The sequence below is a fragment of the Pan troglodytes genome, chromosome 21 (genome assembly GCF_028858775.2).
Source record: "Pan troglodytes isolate AG18354 chromosome 21, NHGRI_mPanTro3-v2.0_pri, whole genome shotgun sequence".
Lineage (NCBI taxonomy): Eukaryota > Metazoa > Chordata > Mammalia > Primates > Hominidae > Pan > Pan troglodytes.
Genome location: NC_072419.2, coordinates 31,714,519 through 31,736,687, shown reverse-complemented (window position 1 = coordinate 31,736,687; position 22,169 = coordinate 31,714,519). Strand labels below are relative to the sequence as shown.

Sequence of the window (22,169 nt, the reverse complement as noted above, 5' to 3'; positions counted from 1 at the left end):
AAACCAGAGGAAACTTTGGCCTTCATCCAGAGCTGATCCCCACGCTTAGGCAGATCCTGCTATTTGGTGGGGGCCATTCCCAATACAGAGTTAGTCTTCAAAGACTGGGACAAGGAGCTGTTTTTCAAATGCCCAATGTTCAGCAAAAAAATCACAAGGCATACAAAGAAACAGGAAAACACAGCTCATTCAGAGGAAGAAAATGAAGTGGCAGAACCCATCCCTGGAGAAATGTAGGCACTGGATGTACTTGACCAAGACTTAAAAATAACTGTCTTAAATATGCTAAAAGAGCTGAAGGAAAACAGATAAAGAATGAAAAGAAATCAAGAAAATAACATATGACAACAAAATGAGAAATTATAAAAAGGAATCAAACAGAAATTGTGGAGCTGAGAAATACAAAACTGAACTGAAAACTCTGACCAGAGGGATTTGAGTCGGTAGAAGAATCAGCAAACTTCAACATAGCACATTTGAAAATATCAAGTCAGAGGAACAAAAAGAATGAGGAAAGTGAGCAGAGCCTCAGGGACTTAGGGGCCTCCCTCACGTGCACCATGCACATTATGGAAGTCTAAGAAAGAGAAGAGAGAATGGGGCAGAGAAATTATGTGAAGAAAGAATAGCTAAAAACCTCCCAAATTTGACTAAAGACATGAATATAAACATCCAAGAAGCTCAGTAAACCCCACATAAGATAAACCCAAAGAGACCAACACGAAGACACAATATAATCAAACTGTGTAAAGACAAAGGCAGAATATTGAAAGCAGCAAAAGAATGGCTCATCATGTACAAAGAATCCTCAATAACACTGTTAGCCAATGTCTTAGCAGAAACCTCAGAGGCCAGAGGCAGTGGGATGATACCCCCAAACTGCTAAAACAAACAAACAAAAAAATCTGTCAACAGAGAATTCTACATTCAGCAAAACTGTCCTTCACAAATGAGGGAGAAATTAAGACACTTCCAGATTAATAAAAGATGTGCGTGTTCATTGCCACTAGATCTGCCCTACCAGACTACTAAAGGGAGTCCTGAAAGTTAAAACAAAAGGGCACTAGACAGCAGCTAAAAGCTGTAAGAAAATACAAACATCTCCAGCAAAGGCAAATGGAGGGACAAATATAGAAACTAGTATTAGTGTACAATTGGTCTGCAACACTACTTAATATTTTCTTCAGGATTTAAAAGATATATGCATAAAAATAATTACAGGTTTATGTTAATGGGTACATACCCAATATATATAGATGTAATCTGTGACATCAATAACAAAGTGGGGGTAGATGGAATTGTAAAGGAGAGGTTACTGTGTCTGACTGAAATTAAGTTGATATCAATTTAAAATAGATTGCTATAACTTTAGGCTGTTATGTATGTAATCCCTATGGTTGTAACCACAATGGAAATGTCTGTAGCATACACACAAAAGGAACTGAGAAGGGAATCAAAAACGGAAACTACAAATAATCAACTAAATACAAAATAAGGTAGTAATGAAGGACAAAAAAAGCTATAAAATATATACAAATAACAAAATATCAAAAACAAGTCCTTCCCTATGAGTAATTACTTTAAATATAAATGGATTAACTCCTTAATCAAGAGACACAGATTGACAGAATAGATTAAAAAACAAGACCTGACTACAGCTGACCCTCAAACAACATGGGTTTGAACTGCACAGGTCTACTTATATCCAGATTTTCTTCCACTCCTGCCACCTCTGAGACAGCAAGATCAACCTTTCCTCTTTCACCTCCTCCTTAGCTTACTCAACATGAAGACAATGAAGATGAAGACCTTTATGATAATCCACTTCCACTTAATAAATAGCAAATACATTTTCTCTTTCTTATGATTTCTTATTATAATAACATTTTCTGTTCATTAGCTTACCTTATAGTAATAATACAGATTATAATTCATATAACATACAAACTATGTGTTAATCAACTATTTATGTTATCAGTAAGGCTTCTTCAACAGTAGGCTACTAGTTTGGGAGGCGGAGGCGAGAGGATTTCTTGAGCCCAGGAGTTTGAGACCAGCCTGGGCAGCATAGGGAGACACTGTCTCTACAAAAAATCAAAAAATTAGCTGGACATGGTGGTGTGCGCCTGTAGTCCCAAGCTCCTTGGGGAGGCTGAGGTGGAAGGATCACTTGAGCCTTGGAGTTCAAGGCTGCAGTAAGCCATGATTACACCACTGCATTCTAGACTGAAGTTACACTTGGATTTTCAACTGCAGGTGAGGGGTTGGTATCCCTAACCCATGTTGTTCAAAGGTCAGCTGTATATTCTATCTACAAGAAGCTCACTTTTGATCTAAGAACACATATGGGCTGAAAGTAAAAGAATGGAAAAGAGTCAATTCAAAGAGTGACCAAAGGAGAGCAGGGGTTGCTGTACCAATATCAGACAAAAGAGACTTTAAGTCAAAAACTGTCACAAGAGACAAAGAAGTACATTATATCATGATAAAATAGTCAATTCACCAGGAATATAAAACCATTATAAACATATACGCAGTAAACATCAAAACCCCTAAATATATGAACCAGACACTGATAAAATTGAAGAGAAATAGACAACTATCAATAATAGTAATATTATTATACTAGGAGACTGAAATGTCCCACTTTGAATAATGGACAGAAAAATGAGACAGAAGATCAATATAGAAACAGAGGACTCAAACGACACTACAGAGCAAGAGTGTAACGGAGCGCCCTACATGCAACGCCAGACGGTGGGCTACAAAACAGGCCTTAATGCATTTTAAACAATCCAAACCATACAAAGCATCTTTTCCAGTCACAATGGGGAGACACCAGAAATCAACAGCAGAAGGAAAACTGGATAATTCACAATTATGTGGAAATTCAGCACAGCCCAATCTTCAACAACTGAAGAGTCAAAGAAGAAGTCATAATGAAAATTAGAAAATACCTTGAGATAAGTGAAAACAAAAACACAACCTTCCAAAACTTATGGGATGCAGCAAAAACAGTGCCAATAGGGAAATGTACAGCTGTAAACACTTGCTTTAGAAAAGAAGAAAGGGCTCAAACAACCTAACTGTACACCTTAAGTAACTAGTAAAAGAACAAACTAAACATAAAGCTAGAAAAAGGAGGAGGAAAAAAGTAAAAAAGGAGGAGGAAAATAATAAAGATTACAGGAGGATAGAGAATAGAAAAATAGAGAAAATAAATGAAACTAAAATTTGATTCTTCAAAAATCAACAAAACTGTCAAACCTTTAGCTAGACTGACTAAGGAATAAAGAAAGAAGACTCAAATAGCTGTAATCTGGAATGAAAGAGGGGACATTACTACCTATTTTACAGAATAAAAATGATTATAAGAGACTACTACGAACAACTGTATGCCTACAAACTGGATAACCTAGATGAAATGGACAAATTGCTGAACACAAAATCCACCAAGATAAATAATAAAGAATTTGGCCATGATTTCTTAGATACGACACCAAAAGCACAGGCAATAAAAGCAAAAATAAACAAGTGGAATTACATTAACTAAATGGCTTCTACCCAGCAAAAGAAACAATCAACAAAATGAAAACACAACCTACAGAACAGGAGAAAATAGGTAAATAGTACATCTGCTCTGAAAGGGGTTAATAATTAGAATATATAAAGAACTCTTAAAAGTCAACCACAAAAATAGCAATCTGTTTAAAAAATAACAGATAAAAAGCATACAAAAAGAGGCTCAACATCATGAATCGTTAGCAAAGTGCAAAATTGCAATGAGCTATCACATCATATATTAGGACAGCCACTATCAAACAAACACAAAATAACAAGTATTAGTGAGGATGTGGAGAAACTGGAACCCTTGTGCGCTGCTGGTGGGAAAGTCAGATGGTGCAGCTGCCTTGGAAAACAGCATGGAGCTTCCTCCGAAAATCAAAGCTGGAACTACCATATGGTTCAGCAATCCCACTTCCAAAAGAGTTGAAATCAGGATCTTAAAGAGATATCTACACACTCACATTCACTGAAGCATTATTCACAACAGACAGGAGAGAAATAATCCAAACATCCATCGACAGATGGATACACAAAATTCAATTTAGAGCTGAACTGAATTTTGAATGAAATATTATTCAGTTTTAAAAAGGAAGTAAATTCTGACATGTGCTACAACATGGATGAGCCTTAAAGGCATTTCACTAAGTGAAATAAGCCAGTCACAAAAAGACAAATATTGTAGGATTCCACTTACATGAGTTACAGAGCTGTCAAATCACACAGACAGAGAGTAGAAGGGCAGGTGCTGAGGGCAGTGGGTGAGGAGGACTTATTGGGTAAAGAGTTTCAGTCAGGGAACATGAAAAAGTTCTGGAGACGGATGGTGATGGTGGTTGTGAATGTACTTAATGCCACAGAACTGTACATTTAAAAAGGATTACGTTGCTAATTTTTGTGTTATGTGTATTTTATGGCAACTTCTAAAATCCTTCAATGGCTAGGCCAGGCAGGTAACAGAAATAAGTTCTGTGGGTATTGGACTTAAGGCACTCTGTGGGGTGAGGGATGGGGATAAAGAGGGCAGGGCCCACCCACTGTGTCAAATACAAAACGTTTTACAATTCTGATCACACTCACGCCCTACTCTCTCAACGAAGGAGACAGATTATGCCTGACTAAGGTTCTTCCTGCTGAAATGTGCTGGCGGAGCTCCTCCCTTGGGCTGCTGGCTGCTCTGCCATTTCCACAGCACATGACATGTGCAGTTCTTCTAGGCCCCTCTGGCTCTGGTTAGATGACGCCTACTCCAGGAGTAGGGACCAGCCCCCATCCCAGAACCTCCAGCACCCAACACAAAACCAGATCCCAGCAGCTGCTCAGCCAGCACCTGTTGAAGGGGGTCCGCTGATGGCTCAGCAGTGTACTGAGGGGGAGAACGGGCAGTAGGAGGAAGATGCAGGCATCACAGATGCCACAGGACTGGGTGATGGCCATGAACTGAAACAGGTCATCTGGGAAGGGGCCATTTGGCAGGAGGCAGCAGTGATCAGGTTTTCGACACGCTGAGTTTGATATGCCAGCGGGACATCAGTGGGAAACAGGACAGGCCCTATGAGAGGTGACAGGTTTGGGGCTGGTCCAGAAATAGGACGGACCCTATGAGAGGTGACAGGCTTGGGGCTGGGAATGATGCACATTAAGGCAACGTTAGCTGAGACTGGGAGAAGAGACGTGGCACTAGGAATGTCCGTTCCAAAGTAGCACCTCCCATACCACAACAGCCTCCCTTCCTTAGCAGACTATAACCCAAAGTTTCAGGTTTCTAAGTAATCATCAAATGTTTAATTAAATTACAGTATTTCTAGAGAAAGTTCTGAAACACTCCAGGGATGAATAGTGAGGACAAAAAGCAATAGTAACACCCTACAACTGTGAATACGTTTAATAAAATCCTCTTTATGTAATCAAGACTTTTTTTTTTTTGAGACAGAGTCTCACTCTCTCACCTATCACCTAGGCTGGAGTGAAGTAGCACAATCTCAGCTTACTGCAACCTCTGCCTCCCAGGTTAAGCAATTCTCCTGCCTCAGCCTCCCAAGTACCTGAGATTACAGGCATGCACCACCACGCCAGGCTAATTTTTGTATTTTTAGTACAGACGGTGTTTCACCATGTTGGCCAGGCTGGTCTTGAACTCCTGACCTCAAATGATCTGCCCACCTCGGCCTCCCAAAGTGCTGAAATTACAGGTGTGAGACACCGCACCTGGCCCATAATCAAATCTTATCATGTCCTATGTTAGTCTAAGAACCATATTCTACATGATCAGATTCACAGGTGGTATATTAAATCTAGAGGCAAAGTTGCTCGTTATTTATTGTCTACCCATTTTAAAAAACCCTTTATGTGCCATGCCCTGTGTCCAGCGCCCCACAAAGCCTGCCTCACAGCCCTGGGTTTCCCTAAGACAGCACCAAGGCCCTGGGAATGTGTGTAAACGAAACTGTCTGAGATTGCAGTCAGTGTGTGGTGGAGCACACAAGAGTCCCTGGCTTCAGTCCCCAAATTGAACGTGCTTTATCACGACTTTAGAGATCCAAAAAACACTCACATACATAGACATACCTTACATAGACATAATTACTGAAGTTACACACCAAGTTCAGGAAGACAAAAGCAAGAGTCCAACTAGAACACAGTACTGAGAGAGCACAGAACCAGGAACAGCCTTGCTCTTGCACAAGGGTGGGAAGAAGAGTTCTTATAATCATGTTCACCATCCCCTCTCCCCAAGGAACAGGTCATCTCCATGTACCTGTGTCCCAGATCTAAACACCAATTTCATTCCACTAGGTTAAGGTGTTTGCCCATGGCTGAGACACCTGCAGGAGAGGAAATGGGGTTTCTGTGGGAACCACTAACACCACAGCGTGAATGTGTTGATCAGGTTCTCCCTGACAGACTCTTTGAGGAAAACAATGTCATCTCAGTCTGTTCTTTAAAGGAGAGACAGGGTGGGATGAGGCTGTAAGGAAGGTAGCGGGTGGGGACTGAGGGGAGGCAGGGGTAGGAAGTAGGGTGCAACACAGGCAAACAGAGAGGTGTGTGGCTCCTGCCGAGGCCACCCTCCAGCAGGTGGAGGCAGGAGTCAGAGAAGAGAATCTGAGGGTAGAGCAGTGTTGTCGGTGGTAGGAGCTACCCTGTCCCCTGGTTGGCTTTCTAGGAGATGGGGATGGCAGGCCACCTCTTGGAAATACAGGGGCCATCTGATGTGGATTGATGGCTGCCTAATCTGTTGGCCAGTTTCTTCAGGTTTTCAGTTCAAGTACACGGAAGGGTCATGAATGCAAATGCCTGCCATGCACGCTGTATCAAAAAATGAAGCACATTAGAAACTTCCACTCATCCTCCTGGTGGGTTTCAGTAGGTTTTTCTCTCCTTGGCAAAAACCGGTGCGTGAACCGCCCGTCAACACCACCTGCTGTTTCCTTTACACAGGAGGCGGTGGGAGGGGAGGCGCTTCCAGATCTCCTGACACAAAGGGCTGCCCACCTCCCTGGTCCTTTACCCGAACCTTCAGGAGGCAGACGACACACACACTAGCCAGCCACTCTCTCCAAGGCAAGGGGAGGGGGACAAAAAGCAATTTTGAGATTTGTACAGTGCTTGCCAGGTCCTTCAAAAATGACTACCGGCCGCCCATGGCTCTTGCACAGCGGGTGGGAGGAAGAGTCCTTGTAATCCACCTCTCCCAAGGAACTCCTGCGCGAGGTTTCAGATTCCTCGCCTGCAGGCTATGGCTGACTTCCCCGTATCCTGTGTGACGTGGGATGTGTGGCTTCGCGCAGGTAAGGCTGGAATACAGGTGCCTGGAGGGACACCCAGAGCTGCCCAGGCACTTCCCGGTGGCTGCTTCCTTTGCACTTTGCACTTACAGGTGCACTTATAATAAAAACACCCTCCCTTCCACGCTCCCCTGGGCCCTCCCATCTCTCCTTCCTCTTCCACGCTCTCCTGGCTGTTGAATGTTTTCCACTGAAGGAGTCTAGTCTGTCCACCTAGGGGGCTCTCCCTCCCTCGGTCCAGGGCATCCGCGGCTCACAGGTCAGCTCGGGCAGAACCGCCCTGACCACCTATGAGCTCCTCGGGACACCACCCCAATGCCAGGGTGAATCGTCCTTACACCCTCAGTCCTGTCCGAGCGGCCTGATCCTACCTGTTTCCCAGAAAGTGCTACGCGAAGCTTCCCCGCCGGGCTCATCCAGGGCGGAGGGGCCTGTCCCTGACGCAGACTGGGGGCGGGTCCGCAAAAGCGGGCTGAATGAATGAACGCAACAGGGCTGGGGCCCCCTGGGGCTAGAGGCCCCTGCTATTTGGCCCGCCCTGTGGCCCAAAACACTGGACTTGCCCCCCACCGGTCAGCGGAGCCCAGACATCCAGTAAGCCCTAATGGAGCCTGGACAGGAAGGCAGCAGGAGGTGCGAGTGACCCACCCGGGGTGCGAGTGACCCCGAAGCCGTCCTCCGGAGCGCAGCGCGCCCGCGTGGGGAGGCCCGCCTGCAGTCGGTGATCCCCGGCCGCCCCCGCCAGCGCCCCGGCCCGCCGCTTACCGTGCACCGCGCGCTCCGCCACACCCACGGAGACGAGTGCCCTTTTCCGGGGAGCAGGCGGCAGCCGGTCTTTTGGGCTCCCCCGCCCCGGCCGGCGCCACCCCGGCCTCCACCCGCGGGATACGACCCCACGATTCCCTAGGGCCTGGGCTCCGCCCCATGCACGTGGCGTCACAGGCTGGGCGGGGCGGGCGCACCCAGCCGCGCAGGCGCAGGCGGGAGAGGAGGTGGGGGTCGGGGGACCCAGTTGCGCAGGCGCGGGCGGAGTATGGGGTCTCAGCTGCGTAGGCGCGGTGGCTGGCTTTTCTTTCTGCGGTGGTCTTGCGGTTTTCTCCAGTCCACAGCCGGGCTGGCGTCGGCCCAGAGAGGGGGGCTCGGCAGTCTGGTTCCCCGAGCGTCTCAGGGCGGGCCCTCGCCAGATTCAAGGGGTTCCCTTGGCCAGTTTCCTCACGGCGCGGCGGAGCTGGCCCTCGTCGTCCCTGGCAGGGGGCAGCCTCACAGCCTGGACCGGCCTGTGCAATTTCCCCCATCCCTCCACGTCTACATTTTATTTTTTTCTTTTTCTTTTTTTAGGACAATGCATGATGGAAATGCAGCCACATCATAGCAGGCAGGTTCATGAAATCTGCCCTCCTCCCACCGTTTCTTGACCCCATTTTCTTTTCTTTTCTTTTTTTTTTTTAACAGGGTCTCACCCAGGCTGGAGTGCAGTGATGTGGTCTCGGCTCACTGCAACCTCTGCCTCCCGGGTTCAAGCGATTCTGTTGCCTCAGCTTCCTGAGTAGCTGGGATTACAGGCGTGCGCCACCACGCCTGGCTAATTTTTGTACCTTTAGTAGAGACGAGGTTTCACCCTGTTGGTCAGGCTGGTCTCGAACTCCTGACCTAAGGTGATCCGCCTGCCTCGGCCTCCCAAAGTGCTGGGTCTACAGGCATAAGCCACCACACCCGGCCCTTGACCCCATTTTCTGTCTTCCTAGAAATCACCAAGGTTGCAACTCCTGACTGTCCTGGCTCACAGGCTCCAGCTTACTTAGGGACCCCACGGTGGGGGCTGCCCACGTGCACACCTGTGCTAGGCGCCCTCATTCCCGCAAGGGCCAGAGCCCCTTCCCGGCCCATGGCGTCTGGCCAAGGAGGTGTGGGTGCGCCCCAGCCAGGCCTGGTCCTAGAGGACGGCCCCACCTGCGCACTGGGGCATCTGGGAGAGCTATTGGTGGAAGAAGCCCAGGTTCCTGAAGCACCAAGTGGGCAAGAGTTTATTTTCAGGATGGGACGCTTTTGAGGGTGAATAAGTGCTAGCTGTATGGGATGCGGGGACAGCATACAGACCAGGCCTGGCAGCCGGGCAATGCGGTGCCTGTTGGAAGGTCGCCCACAAGCACCTGGTTGGACACTGCCACTGAGATTTGGTTATTACAGAGGTTAGCCTATGCGGGCCTTCACTGATGGACCTTGAAGTGTTTCCCAGTTGCTTTGGGTTAGGAATAATGTGACTGGATCCCGTGGACTGTCTTTGTGCATGCATGTGGGTATATCTGTCAGAAATATTCTTAGAGGTGGAATTGGCTATGGTGGGATATGTCCTTTAAAGTAATATATTAGCCAAACATGGCTAAATTGCCCCCCTTAGACACTGTACTAATTTACACTCTGGCAAATAATGTGTAAGACTGTGGGTTTCCACACATCTTCACCAGTGGGGTCTTTCCAAACTTTTGGATCTTTCCCAATCCAATAATGACAAAACTATATCTCACGGTTTTAATTTACACTTCCTAGTATTTTGAGATCCTGTCGTGAAGTGGTGATGGCCCTGTTTCTGCTTGCTGCACTCGGCAACATATGTTATCACTTCCTTTCTTTTCACCACTGTTTACTCTTAGAGTTTCTAGAATTTGTGAAAGTAAAATCTTTTTGCTGGCATGGGCTTTTGTGTGTATTATACACTGCTTGGAAAGGTCTTGCACCACATCTTCCCTTCGTAGATTGTTTCTCAATGTTTAATACTCAGCTCAAATGTCACCTCCTCAGACCATTTTATCTAGAATGGCCTCCTCTAGTTATTCTCTGTCACCTTTTATGTTATTTCCTTCATAGCACTCATCACACTGTAACCACCCAACAGCTTCTTCTTGCCTGTCGCCCAGATAGAGCCAATTTTTCAAGATGGGAATTGCAATAGAGTTCGATACACATAGAGCTGGCTAAACAGGAGAGCAGAGGCTTATTACTCCTCAAATCAGCCTCTCCTCAAATTCGGAGTCTAAGGAATTTTTGGGGGGGTGGTTTGAGACAGTGTCTTGCTTTGTTGTCCAGGCTGGAGTGCAGTGGTGCAGTCTAGGCTCACTGCAACCTCTACCTCCTGTTCAAGCGATTCTCGTGCCTCAGCCTTACAAGTAGCTGGGATTACAAGCGCACACCACCATGCCCAGCTAATTATTTGTATTTTTAGTAGAGACAGGGTTTCACCGTGTTGGCCAGGCTGGTCTCAAACTCCTGCTCTCAAGTGATTTGCCCTCCTTGGCCTCCCAAAGTGCTGGGATTGTGCCAGTCTGGAGGCTAGGGTTTTTAAAAGATAGTTTAGCAGTCAGGGGGCTAGGGAATGGTGAGTGCTGATTGGTTGGGTTAGGGATGAAATCCTGAAGAGATGAAGCTTTCGTCTTGCTCTGGGTTAGTTCCTGGGTTGGGGTCACAAGACCAGATAGCCAGTTTACCAGTCTGGGTGGCTAGTCCATCACAATGTGATGTCTGAAAAATACCTTGAACACCAATCTTATGTTATATAATAGTAATATTATCTATTGGAGCAATTAGGGAGGTTAGGAATCTTGTGGCTTCGGGCTGCATGACTCCTAAGCCATAATTTTTTTTTTTTTTTTTTTTTTTTGAGATGAAGTCTTGCTCTTGTCCCCCAGGCTGGAGTGCAATGGTGCGATCTCGGCTCGCTGCAACCTCTGCCTCCCGGGTTCAAGCAATTATCCTGCCTCAGCCTCCTGAGTAGCTGGGATTACAGGCACCTGCCACCACGCCCGGCTAATTTTTATATTTTTAGTAGAGACAGGGTTTCACCATGTTGGCCAGGCTGGTCTCGAACTACTGACCTCAGGTGATCTGCCCACCCTGGCCTCCCAAAGTGCTGGGATTACAGGCGTGAGCCATCGCGCCCGGCCCATAAATTTTAATCTTGTGGCTAATTTGTTAGTTTCACAAAGGTGGTCTGGTCCCCAAGCAAGAAGGAGGTTTGTTTCAGGGAGGGGCTGTTATATTTGGTTTAAAGTGAAATTATAAACTAAGTTTCTCCACAGATTTGTTTGGCCTATGCCCAGGAATGTGCAAAGGCAGATTGGAGGTTAGAAGATGGAGTCGGTTAGGCCAGCTTTCTTTCACTGTTGTAATTTTCCTATGTCATATTTTTCTTATTGTCATAATTTTTGCAAAGACACAACAACCGTCGTTACTTGTTTGCCGACTTGTTTATTGGTAAATTCTTTGTTCCACTACTGAAATGAAGCTCCATGAGAACAAATAAGTTGGTCTGTGCTGCTCACTGCTGCATGTCTGGCACTCTGTCTAGAACATGGTAGGTGCCTGTAGCATACATTATTGGTGCTAATGTCCCTTGCCTGCCTCTGCCATCAGCTCTCTGATTGTTGTGGAGAGTTCCCCTGAATGCTGCCACCTCAAGCATCTCGTTGCTGTCCTCTTTAGGGCTTATCTTACGACTTTCTCCGGAAGCCTTGGGAGCAGGCGCAGCCTGGAATTCAGGGAAATTTAACATCCCTGGGGCAACTGCAGGGCAGTTTGGGTGGCCTTGGACAGACCCAGTCCCCTTTTTACCATGTAGTTCTCAGGAATAACTGCAGAATGTGCTAGGATTGCAGCATCTTGAGATAAGGGAGAACTGGCTGAACAGCCCAAGGTCAGTTCCAGTCTCCTGCTGAAAATAGGTTGTCCTTCAACACTGCCCAGCAAATCACATTACCCTGGGATGTTAAACCCAGGGCAGGCTGCTCTCTGGCATTCCTCGTCTGTGGTGCAAGTGGGGCATGGCCAGTTGAGACTCCATTTGCCCTGAGCAGATTTCCTGAGCCTCGGGCAACCAGCTTGCAATGAATGCTCCTCTTGTCCCTTGCTGCCTGTCTGTAAGTAATAAATTTGCTTCATATAACTTATTGAGTATGAATGCGTTCTCTCTCACTGAACACAGACATGTTGGTAACCAGTGCACAGTGAACCTCCTTCCCAGCAACCCTTAACTAACTGGGGATATATACCTCAGCCTTCTGTCCCCAGAGGACCAATTCTGAGTCCTCAGTAGAAGTGAGCCTCAGTGACCCTTAGTGGTGATCAGCTCAGTAATGCCCCCTTGGGTTGGTCCTCCGATCTTCCTCGGTTCTCTCTCTCTCTCTCTCTCTCCTGCTTCTGGGAATCACCTCCCAGGTCAACTACCTGCATCTAAGCTCTTGACTCAAACTGCCTTTGGGTAAACTCAAATGAAGTCAACATACAAAATATTTCTTGAAGAAATGGATGGATTGATGAGGGTGCTTCTAATGTTTTCACTTGTCAGCCAGAAGCAGCTCAGCCCTGCAGGCAGAAGGTGAAGGAAGCCAATTGGCACCCGCCCTAGGAATGCAGGAGCAGATAACTGAGACATGGGCTCCAGCAGAACATGTATGCAAGTGTTCTGACAGCAGGGGGGAGTGCCTGGCCCTGCTTTTTGGGGGTGAGAATGTTTTAGAAGAGGTTGGTGAGTTACCAAGCTGCCTCAATTTACCTAACTTGAGTAATAGTGGAGGAAGCCCTCTATTGTGTGTGGCTTGCTCACATGTGTCCACCTACTCACAAAAGTCCAGGAGGACAGCTGCAAAGCTGTCTGCTCAGTGAAGGAACAGAACATGGACTGTGCAGTGTCTCTGTAGCAGAGGCTGCCAGGCCTCCTGCCCGTGTCTGTCCCACTGTGTGCTCCCGTGACTCTCCACAGCAGGGCCTTCTTTTGGCAGAGGAAGTGCCAGGAGGTAATGCTTCTGAGAGCAGTTTCAGCCCATGTCAGGTGCAAAGACCCTGGCTCCCTTTCCACTCAGGACAACTCTCCGGCATGTCTACTTGGAATTGAACACAGTGGTCCAGAGCGGTAACCCATACTGGCTTTCCTCCTTTCCCTGTCTCACTGCCCTACTCCTCTACTGGTTTTTCCTGGTGTCACCTCCTAAATAAACTACTTGCACTCAAATCATTCTTTAGAATTTATTTTGGAAGAATTCAACCTAAGATACCATCACTCATAGGTCATTTGTTAATAATATCAAACAAAACATCTTAGCCACTGCTCTGATTTCTTCCTCTGGTTCCCTGAAATCTATAACCACAAATCACTGCTTTCTCTACCAAATATTTTTCCTGTAACTCACCAAAAAAGTCAGATCTTCCCTGCTCATGGCTAGCCTTCCATTTTCCAAAATCTACTACAAACAAGAAAAAATGTGAGGGAAACCCTACTCTTCCCCAAGAGAACTTGGCATTTATGATTCCTGCCTGCCACATGGGCCATTGTGTGGTCTCTTTTAGCTTCCCCATGGATGATCCAACAGATGTCACCTTGCACTGTAGTGATAGTCTTGTTGGGACCACATGAATTGCAGCTGTAAAACAGGTAATACTGTTCTTGGCAATTGGTTGACTGTCCTGGTAGGGGGAGACTGGTGTGAACAGATTGTCCCATTTAGAGTAGCTGTTAATGGACTGTCTTCTCTCCATGAGGGCCTTTAGCATTTTACATTGTATAGGTTGTCTACCAGATTAAGAAAATTTTCTTCTATTTCTAGTTTAAGAGTTTTAAAAAATCATTAATGAATGTTCAATTTTATTTTGTGCATTTCCTTCATCTATACATGATATTATTATTTTTCTCCACTAATTTTCTTTTTTGTTTGAGATGGAGTTTCGCTCTGTCACCCAGGCTGGAGTGCAGTGGCATGATCTCGGCTCACTGCAACCTCCACCTCCCTGGTTCAAGCAATTCCCCTGCCTCAGCCTCCCAAGTAGCTGGGATTACAGGCACACGCTGGCATGCCCAGCTAATTCTTTTGTATTTTTAGTAGAGACGGGGTTTCACCATGTTGGCCAGACTGGTCTCGAACTCCTGACCTCAGGCAATCCACCTGCCTCAACCTTCCAAAGTGCTGGGATTACAGGCGTGAGCCACCGCGCCTGGCCCACTAATTTGTTAATATGATAAGTTCTAACGTTGAATCATTCCCGCATTCCCAATATAAAGCGTACTTTTAAAATACATTGCTGGATTTGACTTGCTAACATTGTGTTTAGGTTCTTTGCTCCTACATTCACAAAAAGATTGGCTTCTAATGTTCTTTCTAATATAGTACTTGTTTAGAAACTATCAAGATTAAATTAGCTTTACAGAATGAGTTGGAGATTTTCTGCCTTTAAATCTTCTAAATGGGTTTAAGTTTTGAAGTTTCTATTTCTTGAATATTTGATGGAATATTTCTGTTTTCTGTGTGAAATATTTTAAACTGCTGATTCTATTTCTAATCAAGCTTTCTACTTCTTTCGCAGGCAGTTTTGGCATCTTTCTAAAAGAATCATCACATTTCACCTAAGTTTTCAGTGTTATTGGTATAACATTATTCACATCTTCTTAGCGTTTGCAGCGATAGCCTCCATTTCACTCATAATAATTAATTTGTAAATTTTCCTTTTTTTCTTGGTCAGCATCTCCAGAAATGCCTAAGTTTTATTACTTCTCTTCCCCAAGAGCTAACTTTTGGCTTTGTGGAACTCCTCTGTATCTTTGTTTAATATTTTAAAATTTATTTCATCTTTATTATTTCTTTCTTTGTACTTAGAGTGTGTTGTTTTTAAAAATTTTCTAGTTTAAGCTGAACACATATTAATTTTTAGCCTATCTTCTTTTTTTTAAATTAAAGACTAAAACTTTATTATTCTTACTTAAAATAAATGAAGCAAAAGAAGTTACAAGAGAACTTATGTCTAACCAAGAGGCAGGTGGGTGAGTGGGAAGGGAGGCTGTTCTCTGCTCGCTGCAATGCTGCACATCATGGTGGAGAGTAGGTCATGCTGTGAGAAACAAACTCACTGGTCCAAACCCAAAGTTTGGGCTCAGAGACCCAGAGAACAGTGGAAGCGAGACTTTAATGACAATCTTGCAAGATCGGGTGTCTGATGGGCAGGCACACCCAGTACAGTTTCAAAAGCAATTTATCCCCTAGTGTGCAGGTCCCTCCCTTGGTTTCTCATAGGTTGAGTACTATGGGGTCACAGTCTTCCTGGACATTGCCTATTGGTTGTTGGGTAGGGGTTTTAGGCATTTTCTTTAGGATTGTTCTGCTGCATTTTGTTGCAGCCATAATACATTGCAATCCTAGTTAGCTTAAGGGCTCTTCAAGTACTTGACTTATGACCTAAGTATCTGGGCAGGCTGATAAGAACAGACAAAGTGAGCTATTTTGCAAGCTAGTAAACTTTCATCTTAGACTAAACTTCTTTGGTTTGGCTGAGGGCAACTAAGGCAGTGGGGTAGGGGGAGGGTGGGGAGGCGACAAGCAGGCATTGGCTATCCAAGCAGGGGCCTAGTGTATCCTGTTTCTTCTGTAGTTTGCTGACCTAAACCAATTCAAGGCACTTTGTCTTGGAAATGGACCACTGTATATATTATTTCCTTCATGCTCAGTACAGATAGCTCTCTCAGGGTTATTTTTAACATTCAAGGGGTGACAAAACAAATGCTTCCTGCAGCCAATTCCATTATCTAAGAATCCAAGTCAAATTTTGTTTTGTTTTGTTGAGAAAGGGCATTGCTAAGGTTCAAAAAAATGAAGTCCAAATAGCACTGTATCATCAAGCATTTGCCTTTTTAAAGAATGTATGTATATTTTACAGCCCAGCACCTCACCCTCAGGAAGGGTGTTTCTGAAGACTGATAAAGCCCCTTCAGTGAATGGCGCCAGGGCACAGCTGTCCACGACAAAGTGAGGGTTAGTAACTGCAGTGAGGAAGCCACATCAGAAGCCTCCTGCCTTCAGCATGGGATAGACAGGATTGCGGAGAAGGGAGGAGTTCAGGTGAAGTTTAAAATGAAGCCATTTCTGACAGGCTGAAAGCAGGGCTGTGGGTCACAGGGCGACACATCACACTGGGCTGAGAGGCTGACTTGGGGGCCCAAGCTCAAGACAAATGCACCATGTTGTATCTGGAAGCCCCTTGTCTGAGGCTGTGAGCCAAGGTGAGAGCTCCAGGCTGCTTCTCTGTGTGGAGTGGCCTGCATGGCTGAGCATCTGCAGGTGACAGGATTCCAGACAGCAAGGTTTCTCAGGGCGGAGAAGTGGAGAACGAGATTTCTCAGCACAGAGGCTGAGGGAGCTGCTTCAGGCTGGCTATCTTTGTTCCTTAGCCCTGCTCTCCTATTACCTGGGGCCTGCCCCTCCTCCCACCTATCTCCTGGCTCCCAGTCTCCCAGGCTCCAGAATGCTTGGGCCAAGGTAGCTAGGTAACCAGAAGACACTCACCCTTGGTGCACTGGAAACAGTAACACCAGAGTGTCCTCCACATGACCCCAGAACTATGACGAGGTCCCCCTCAAAAACCACCCCTACTAGGGAGCCCCAAGCCAGGCTGCCCAGTGGGAGCTACGTGCTGCTGTCTTACTCGAAGTCAACTTTCAGCCTATCTTATAAGAAATGCAGTTAGAGCTTTGCATTTCCTATAAGCACCCTTGTAGCTCTGTCCCACACATTTGGCTATGTTGTATTTTTGTAATTGTCAGTTTGGAACATTTTCTAAAGTCCACTATTACAGTGTTTCTCTGTCCATGTGTTATTTAGAAATATTTTTGCTCTCTCCATTCCAAGATGGCCAGATAAGAATAGCTCCAGTCTGCAGCTCCCAGCATGATCCATGCAGAAGATGGGTGATTTCTGCATTTCCAACTGAGGTACCTGGTTCTTCTCATTGGGACTGGTTGGACAGTGGGTGCAGCCCACAGAGGGTGAGCCAAAGCAGGGCGGGGCATTGCCTCACCTGGGAACAACAACAAGGGGTTGGGGGATTTCCCTTTCGTAGCCAAAGGAAGCCGTGACAGACTGTACCTGGAAAAATGGGACACTGTCCCCCAAATACTGTGCTTTTCCAAAGGTCTTAGCAAACAGCACACCAGGAGATTATATCCCACACATGGCTCAGTGGATCCCATGCCTATGGAGCCTTGCTCACTGCTAGTGCAGCAGTCTGAGATCAACCTGTGAGGCAGCAGCCTAGCAGGGGAAGGGGCGTCTGCCATTGCTGCGACTTGAGTAGGTAAACAAAGCGGCTGGGGAAGCTTGAACTGGGCGGAGCCCACTGCAGCTCAGCAAGGCCTGCTGCCTTTGTAGTCTCCACTGCTGGGGGCAGGGCATAGCAGAACAAAAGGCAGCAGAAACTTCTGCAGACTTAAACATCCCTGTCTGACAGCTCTGAAGAGAGCAGTGGTTGTCCCAGCATGGTGTTTGAGCTCTGAGAATGAACAGACTGACTCCTCAAGTGGGTCTCTCACCCCCGTGTAGCCTGACTGGGAGACATCTCCCAGTAGGGGCCAACTGACATCTCATACAGGTGGGTGCCCCTCTGGGATGAAGCTTCCAGAGGAAGGATCAGGCAGCAATATTTACTGTTCTGCAATATTTGCTGTTTTTCAGCCTCCGCTGGTGATACCCGGGCAAACAGGGTCTGGTGTGGACCTTCAGCAAACTCCAACTGACCTGCAGCTGAGGGACCTGTTAGAAGGAAAACTAACAAACAGAAAGGAATAGCATCAACATCAACAGAAAGGACATCCACACCAAAACCCCATCTGTAGGTCACTAACATCAAAGACCAAAGAGAGATAAAACCACAAAGATGGGGAGAAACCAGAGCAGAAAAGCTGAAAATTCTAAAAACCAGAGCACCTCTTCTCCTTCAAAGGATCGCAGCTCCTCACCAGCAATGGAACAAAGCTGGATGGAGAATGATTTTGATGAGCTGAAGGCTTCAGAAGGTCGGTAATAACAAACTTCTCTGAGCTAAAGGAGGATGTTTGAAACCATTACAAGGAAGCTAAACACCTTGAAAAAAGATTAGACGAATGGCTAACTAGAATAAGCAGTGTAGAGAAGACCTTAAATGACGTGATGGAGCTGAAAACCATGGCATGAGAACTATGTGTTGCATGCACAAGTTTCAATAGCCAATTCGATCAAGTGGAACAAAGGGTATCAGTGATTGATGACCAAATTAATGAAATAAAGGGTGAAGAGAAGTTTAGAGAAAAAAGAGTAAAAAGAAATGAACAAAACCTCCAAGAAATACAAGACTATGTGAAAAGACCAAATCTACATTTGATTGGTATACCTGAAAGTGATGGGGAGAATGGAACCAAGTTGGAAAACACTCTTCAGTATATTATCCGGGAGAACTTCCCCAACCTAGCAAGGCAGGTCAACATTCAAATTCAGGAAATACAGAGAACACCACAAAGATACTCCTTGAGAAGAGCAGCCTCAAGACACATAATCATCAGATTCACCAAGGTTGAAATGAAGGAAAAAATGTTAAGGCCAGCCAGAGAGAAAGGTCGGGTTACCCACAAAGGGAAGCCCATCAGATTAACAGGAGATCGCTCAGCGGAAACTCTACAAGCCAGAAGAGAGTGGGGTCCGATATTTAACATTCTTAAAGAAAAGAATTTTCAACCCAGAATCACATATCCAGCCAAACTAAGTTTCATAAGTGAAGGAGAAATAAAATCCTTTACAGACAAGCAAATGCTGAGAGATTTTGTCACCACCAGGCCTGCCTTACAAGAGCTCCTGAAAGAAGCACTAAACATGGAAAGGAACAACCAGTACCAGCCACTGCAAAATCATGCCAAATTGTAAAGACCATCGATGCTAGGAAGAAACTATATCAACTAACGGGCAAAATAACCAGTTAACATCATAATGACAGGATCAAATTCACATATAACAATATTAACCTTAAAAGTAAATGGGCTAAATGCGCGAATTAAAAGACACAGACTGGCAAATTGGATAAAGAGTCAAGACCCATTAGTGTGCTGTATTCAGGAGACCCATCTCATGTGCAGAGATACACATAGGCTCAAAATAAAGGGATGGAGGAAGATCTACCAAGCAAATCAAAAGCAAAAAAAAAGCAGGGGTTGTAATCCTAGTCTCTGATGAAACAGACTTTAAACCAACAAAAGATCAAAAGAGACAAAGAAGGCCATTACATAATGGTAAAGAGATCAATGCAACAAGAAGAGCTAACTATCCTAAATATATATGCACCAATACAGAAGCACCCAGATTCATACAGCAAGTCCTTAGAGACCTACAAAGAGACTTGGACTCCCACACAATAATAATGGGAGACTTTAACACCCACTGTCAATATTAGACAGATTAACAAGACAGAAGGTTAACAAGGATATCCAGGACTTGAACTCAGCTCTGCACCAAGCAGACCTAATAGACATCTACAGAACTCTCCACCCCAAATCAACAGAATCTATTCTTCTCAACACCACATAGCACTTATTCCAAAATTGACCAGACAGTTGGAAGTAAAGCACTCCTCAGCAAATGTAAAAGAAAAGAAATCAGAACAAACTGTCTATCAGACCACAGTGCAATCAAATTAGAACTCAGGATTAAGAAACTCACTCAAAACCACACAACTACATGGAAACGGAACAACCTGCTCCTGAGTGACTACTGGGTAAATAAAGAAATGAAGGCAGAAATAAAGATGTTGTTTGAAACCAATGAGAACAAAGACACAACATACCAGAATCTCCAGGACACATTTAAAGCAATGTGTAGCGGGAAATTTATAGCACTAAATGCCCACAAGAGAAAGCAGGAAAGAACTAAAATCAACACCTTAACATCACAATTAAAAGAACTAGAGAAGCAAGAGCAAACAAATTCAAAAGCTAGCAGAAAGCAAGAACTAATTAAGATCAGAGCGGAACTGAAGGAGATAGAGACACAAAAAACCCTTCAAAAAATCAATGAATCCAGGAGCGGGTTTTTTGAAAAGATCAACAAAATTGATAGATCACTAGCAAGACTAACAAAGAAGAAAAGAGAGAAGAATCAAATAGACACAATAAAAAATGATAAAGGGGATATTACTACTGATCCCACAGAAATACAAACTATCATCAGAGAATACTATAAACACCTCTATGCAAATAAACTAGAAAATCTAGAAGAAATGGATAAATTCCTGGATACATACACCATCCCAAGACTAAACCAGGAAGAAGTTGAATCTCTGAGTAGACAAATAACAGGCTGTGAAATTGAGGCACTAATTAATAGCCTACCAACCAAAAAAAGTCCAGGAACAGATGGATTCAAGGCTGAATTCTAACAGAGGGACAAAGAGGAGCTGCTACCCTTCCTTTTGAAACTATTCCAATCAATAGAAAAAGAGGGAATCCTCTGTAACTCATTTTATGAGGCCAGCATCATCCTGAAACCAAAGCCTGGCAGAGACACAACAAAAAACGGAGAATTTTAGACCAATATCCCTGATGAATGTAGATGTGAAAATCATAAATAAAATACTGGCAAACCAAATCCAGCAGCACATCAAAAAGCTTATCCTCTGTGATAAAGTCGGCTTCATACCTGGAATGCAAGGCTGGCTCAACATATGCAAATCAATAAACATAATCCATCACATAAATAGAACCAATGACAAAAACCACGTGATTATCTCAATAGATGCAGAAAAGGCCTTCAACAAAATTCAACAGTGCTTCATGCCAAAAACTCTCAGTAAACTAGGTATTGATGGAGCGTATCTCAAAATAATAAGAGCTATTTTTGACAAACCCACAGCCAATATCATACTGAATGGGCAAAAACTGAAAGCATTCCCTTTGAAAACTGGCACAAGACAGGGATGCCCTCTCTCACCACTCCTATTCAACATAGTGTTGGAAGTTCTGGCCAGGGCAATCAGGCAAGAGAAAGAAATAAAGGGTATTCAGTGAGGAAAAGAGGAAGACAAATTGTCCCTGTTTGCAGATGACATGATGGTATATTTAGAAAACCCCATTGTCTATGCCCAAAATCTCCTTAAGCTGATAAGCAACTTCAGCAAAGTCTCAGGATACAAAATCAATGTGCAAAAATCACAAGCATTCCTATACACCAATAAACAGACAAACAGAGAGCCAAATCATGAGTGAAGTCCCATTGACAGTTATACAAAGAGAATAAAATACCTAGGAATCCAACTTATAAGGGATATGAAGGACCTCTTCAAGGAGAACTACAAACCACTGCTCAAGGAAATAAAAGAGGACAAATGGAAGAACTTTCCATGCTCATGGATAGAAATAATCAATATAATGAAAATGGCTATACTGCCCAAGGTAATTTATAGATTCAATGCCATCCCCATCAAGCTACCAATGACTTTCTTCACAGAATTGGAAAAAACTAAAGTTCATATGGAACCAAAAAAGAGCCTGCGTAGCCAAGAGAATCCTAAGCAAAAAGAACAAAGCTGGAGGCATCACGCTACCTGACTTCAAACTATACTACATGGCTACAGTAACCAAAACAGCATGGTACTGGTACCAAAACAGAGATATAGATCAATGGAACAGAACAGAGGCCTCAGAAATAACACCACACATCCACAGCCATCTGATCTTTGACAAACCTGACAAAAACAAGAAATGGGGAAAAGATTCCCTATTTAATAAATGGTGCTGGGAAAACTGGCTAGCCATATGTAGAAAGCTGAAACTGGGTCCCTTCCTTACACCTTATACAAAAAATTAATTCAAGATGGATTAAAGACTTAAATGTTAGACCTAAAACCATAAAAACCCTAGAAGAAAACCTAGGCAATACCATTCAGGACATAGGCATGGGCAAGGACTTCATGACTAAAACACCAAAAGCAATGACAACAAAAGCCAAAATTGACAAATGGGATCTAATTAAACTAAAGAGCTTCTGCACA

The 22,169-nt window shown here is 44.7% G+C and overlaps 1 protein-coding gene and 1 long non-coding RNA gene across 15 annotated transcripts in view; one reads left to right on the top strand and one right to left on the bottom strand.

Moving 5' to 3' along the window:
• Nucleotides 1-8,328, bottom strand: part of ENTPD6 (ectonucleoside triphosphate diphosphohydrolase 6) — a 30,856-nt gene extending 22,528 nt beyond the window's left edge. For 3 of the 13 annotated variants that reach the window (XM_009436950.4, XM_514557.8, XM_063802626.1), the window contains exon 1: nt 8,118-8,306. The gene's annotated coding sequence lies outside the window, so the exon portion shown is untranslated. Of the gene's footprint in view, nt 1-7,723; nt 8,069-8,117 lie in introns of those variants that run through there. The other 10 variants (XR_010154087.1, XM_063802627.1, XR_010154086.1 and 7 more) reach the window with 9 other exon arrangements.
• A 34-nt stretch (nt 8,329-8,362) lies between these two features.
• Nucleotides 8,363-19,766, top strand: LOC107969977 (uncharacterized). 2 transcript variants are annotated; one of them, XR_010154089.1, is made up of 4 exons: nt 8,363-12,262; nt 16,044-16,225; nt 17,012-17,094; nt 17,834-19,766. It is a non-coding gene; the product is annotated as an uncharacterized LOC107969977 (long non-coding RNA). The 2 variants fall into 2 exon arrangements; XR_010154088.1 differs by lacking the exon at nt 8,363-12,262 and having other exon boundaries at nt 15,923-16,225.
• The last annotated feature ends 2,403 nt before the right edge of the window (nt 19,767-22,169 follow it).